Source organism: Lathyrus oleraceus, chromosome 4 (assembly GCF_024323335.1).
Source record: "Lathyrus oleraceus cultivar Zhongwan6 chromosome 4, CAAS_Psat_ZW6_1.0, whole genome shotgun sequence".
In the NCBI taxonomy this organism is placed as follows: domain Eukaryota; kingdom Viridiplantae; phylum Streptophyta; class Magnoliopsida; order Fabales; family Fabaceae; genus Lathyrus; species Lathyrus oleraceus.
In genome coordinates this window covers 183,622,635-183,627,283 of record NC_066582.1, presented here as the reverse complement: position 1 = coordinate 183,627,283, position 4,649 = coordinate 183,622,635, and the positions used below count along the sequence as shown (strand labels likewise).

The window sequence follows — 4,649 nt, the reverse complement described above, 5'->3', positions numbered from 1 at the left end:
CTCTTCTCATCTCTTCAATCATGTTTGCACAAACAAATTTTTCACAAGACAACAACCTTCACAAGTATGAAAAGGGCTCCCTAAGAGTAGCTAAGATGTTTTGGGTGTCTAACACCTTCCCATTGCATAACCAACCCCCTTACCCAGATCTCTGTTTCTTTTACTAGTTTTGTTAAAACTATTAGGTTTTTGTTCGCTTTCTAACCATTCCTTTGGATAAATAGAAGTGCGGTGACGACTCGACTTGTATGATTTACCTTGGATTTAGTCAATATCTCTAATGGTAACGAATACCCCGCTACACCACCCAATTCCATTACGACTTGGGATAACCTTAGAAGAGTATTCCTTGCTAGATATTTTCCCCCAAGTAAGACCGCCGTTCTTCGAAACCATATAACTAGATTTACCCAGAACCAAGGAGAATCGTTGTTCGAAGCTTGGGAGAGATATAAAGAGTTGTTAAGAGCATGCCCACATCATGGTTTAGAGAATTGGTTAATCATTCAGACCTTCTATAATGGACTTCCTTATAACACTAAGATGACCATCGACGCTGCCGTAGGCGGTGCTCTGATGAACAAACCTTATCCTGAAGTTAGTGCCCTCATCGAAGATATGGCTCAAAACCATCAACCATGGGGAGTCGAACGAGCGACAGTTGAGAAGAAGGAAGCCCAAGGAGAAGTGTATGAACTAAGCTCTATAGACATGATGCAAGCTAAAATGGACGCATTAGCCCTCAAGGTCGAGCATATGTGCATAAACCCGAATACTGCAGCCGCGGTTTCGTCGGATTGTGAGATATGTGGAACCAAAGGACACCAATCTGCAGAATGCAGTCTATTAAACGAAACCCACTATGAGCAAGTGAACTACACCCAAGGGGACCCATACTTGAATACCTATAACCCTGGATGGAGGAATCACCCGAACTTCTCCTATAAGAGCAATAACCCTATCCAAAATAATGCACCTCCGAGACAACCTGGTTACCAAGCCCCAAGATCAAATCAACCTATGCAACCCGTACCACCAAAGCTGAGCCTTGAGAAAATTATGGAAAATTTTATCACTGCTCAAACCCAACAAAACAAAGAGTTCATGAACCAAAACATTCACGTTAATGAACTGATTACCCAGTTAGGAACCAAGGTTGACCAAATAGTTACTCATACTGTAGCGGGGTATTCGTTACCATTAGAGATATTGACTAAATCCAAGGTAAACCATACAAGTCGAGTCGCCACCGCACTTCTATTTATCCAAATGAATGGTTAGAAAGCTAACAAAAACCTAAAAGTTTTATCGAATCAAAAACTAGTAAAAACGTCAGAGATCTGGGTAAGGGGGTTGGTTATACAATGGGAAGGTTTTAAGCACCCAAAACATCCTAGGTACTCCTAGGGAGCCCTTTTCATAAGTGTTGTTCTAGTCTAAAGGGTGTAGGTGTATCTAAAGTACAATTTACTAAAAGGAAGGTTAAAAGAAAATGACATGCCATAAGATCGGAGACGCACAGAAGGTCTAAAAGTGGGGAAGCTCTGCTCTAGAGTTGTCATGCAATATGGACCTATGTGTTAGGATTTACAAAGGGGAACATCTACCTAATGTTAGCATGCAAAGAATAGGGGAATTCTACCTATGTTATCATACAAAGGGTTCTACCTAATGGGTGCTACCTAAACGGAACAAGAGTCGACGGATAGAGCGCAGAGAGGAGTTACGGATAAGGGTAGATGGCGATGCCGGAGGCAATCGACTTACAGGTAGATGGCGATGCCTGAGGCAATCGACTTACAAGAGGATGGATGAATGCGTGCTGGTTCTGTTAAGTTTTGAAAATGATTACTCGACGTTGGATCGAGCTTTTGATCTTATTTTGAAATGGTTATCGGATGTTCGTTTTAATTCTTGTATTAACAGGTGACTAAAGAAATAAATAAATAAATATTATACACTTTATGGGGGAGGGGTACATTTATTATGAATGAGGATTGTTCATGGCAAACAAACAATAAGAATATATGCCTCATACATCATACATGTAGGCAACAGTTAGCAATCAGATCGGATAAATAAACAAAATATAATCAAACCAAAGAATCAAATAATGGAGCATTTAAACAATGCATGGGAGTATGAACATGTTAAATAATCACGCAATAGAAAGCATGAATGAGAGAAACAAGTATAAAAGATAACAAATGAATCAAACTGATGAAAATATACACACGAAGGGTCCACTGAATGATTTAATCAGGAAATGCGGTAAGGACTAAATAAAATCAAGGTAAAAGGCCTCTAATACATGGCATATGAGATGAACGAGGGAGGATCAAAAGATCTCTTCAATTGCCATAAGCAATCCCTAAGTCAAACATCGATCATAAAGAAGTCAACTGAAAATTCAAGTCAACTTAAAAAATAACAAATAAATAGCAAATTAATCAAGAAAATTATGAAAAATTAAACTAACAAAGGTGGGGTCAGGACATCATCATCCCCCAAAAAGATTTTAAAAATAATGAAAATTGGCACGTGAATTAATTAAAACAAAACATAGGTCAAACCAAAAGTCAATTAATAAGACTAGGTTAGAAATAAATCAAGAAATAATAGTAAATTAATTAAGAAAACTATAAAAAAATTAAACTAAATAAGGAGGGGTCAGGAAATCATCATCCCCCAAAAATATTTTAAAAATAATGAAAATTGATACATGAATTAATTAAAATAAAACAGAAGTCAAATTAAAAGTCAACCAACCAAACTCAGTCAAAAATAAATCCAAAATAAATTGATAATGTGAAATAAAATTCCAAGAAAAGGTCAGGTTGACCATGAGACAGTGGTCAACCTTCATCCCAAAAATCAAATGCTAACAATAATTTTAAGTCATAAAAATAAAATCAATAAAAAAAAGTGTTAAAATGGACCATTTAGAATAAATAATTAAAATAAAATATTAATATTACAAAAATACGAAAATAAAATTTATATAAAATTAAATAAAACGTTAAGAAAAGTGAAAAATATTTTTGGGTAATTTTATGGATGAAGAAAATATTTTAAATAAGAAAAAGAAATATGAAAATGGAAGGATTAATGGTGATGAACATGGTAAGCAAGCGTAGATATATCAAAACATGGTCATGGAAGAGATGATTACCTAATGGAAAATACAAGTGGAATGGAATCTGATATGTGATGAAGCTTTCCCTTCTTGCCACGAAATTCCAATGCTCCTTTAGGGTTAGGGTTTCAGCTTCTTAAATATGGTGGAGTAGGTGTTCTCATGGGCTTTTTAATAAGTGATTTATCCATAAGAATAAAAGTGTGAAGTGAGGTGTAAAATATTGTTATTTTGGGCCAAACTTAAGTGAATGGATGTCCAATGCATGGCCAAAAGAGGTAAAAAAAATGTGACTGGTTTGTGCAGCATGCTTAGAAAATCTGATTGGGCCAGTCAGGCCCAAAATCTGCCTAGAAAATCAAGTCATGGTGCCCACTTTGAATGAATGTATCTCTCAGACCATGGATCCAAATGAGATGATTCCAAGAGGATGTGAAAGAGGACATGGCAAGGTAGAATTATTGTGAAGAAGGTATTTTCAAATGATGCCTTGAAGTGCAAGAAAACTGGCAAAGAAGTCTTGACAAATTTTGAAGATTTTGGACTTAGAAATTTTCCTAAGTGTTCTAAAAAAATGTCTCACTTTGACTAAGCATAACTTTCTCAATTCTAATCCAAATGGAACAAACTTTATATCTCTAGAAAGCTTGGAACAAGAGGAACAACGTTCATGTTGGAGAAATTTCCAAATGGAGCTTTTATCTTGATGCAAAATGGGCTTAAAGTGAGTACAACGATCATGAAAACTTGCCCTAAATGGAAAGTCAACCATTTCCAAATTAAGTAACTTTTCCAATTCCGGATTAAATGATGAATCCATGATCCAAACTTGATCAAATTTCACATGTAGGCTACCCTAGGCATGAATTTTGAGATTCCACTTTCAAAATGTCAGGAGTTGACTTTTCTCGCCCCACAGTTGACTTTTCCCAAACTGTCTGATTCCTGATTCCAATGATCAATTGAAGCACCTCTGGCTCAAATTAAGAGCTGATTTTTTGTATGTAGACCCCTGTGGACATATGGAGGGCCATGGAAAAGAGTGTCTCCCAAAGAATAAAAAATAAACTGATTTTATACCAAACCCTAGTTTTAGGGCAAAATGATCAGGAACTGATTGCACTGATTGCCAATGGATCTTTCTGAGATAATTGTGAATCTTCGTAGATCAAGATGCCTCTCTAATCATGACATGGATGAGCTCCTCTACTTCCAACCAAACATTTCCTGTTGCAGGTAGCCATGAAACCCTAATTTCTGAATAAATCCAGATGAACACTCTGATAGCTTTGAATCCTTCACTGATGAACTGAGGACCATAATAAGATACTTGGACCCCCCTGAGACCCTTGAGACTTGTATACTTAGAAAATGAAGTCCAAATCTCAATCTTTCTTTGTGTGGGCTCCTTCTGTTAAGGAGTGATCGATCAAAACCTGATCTCCATGTCACTAATGCAGTATGCAATGAGTATGACCTAATATGATGCTAATGAAGTGTAAAACATAATCCC

General features: G+C 36.5%; 1 non-coding gene across 1 annotated transcript; it reads right to left on the bottom strand.

Moving 5' to 3' along the window:
• Positions 1–381: 381 nt before the first annotated feature.
• LOC127077669 (small nucleolar RNA R71) lies at positions 382–488 on the bottom strand. The gene has a single exon (XR_007787454.1). It is a non-coding gene; the product is annotated as a small nucleolar RNA R71 (small nucleolar RNA).
• Between the last annotated feature and the right edge of the window lie 4,161 nt (positions 489–4,649).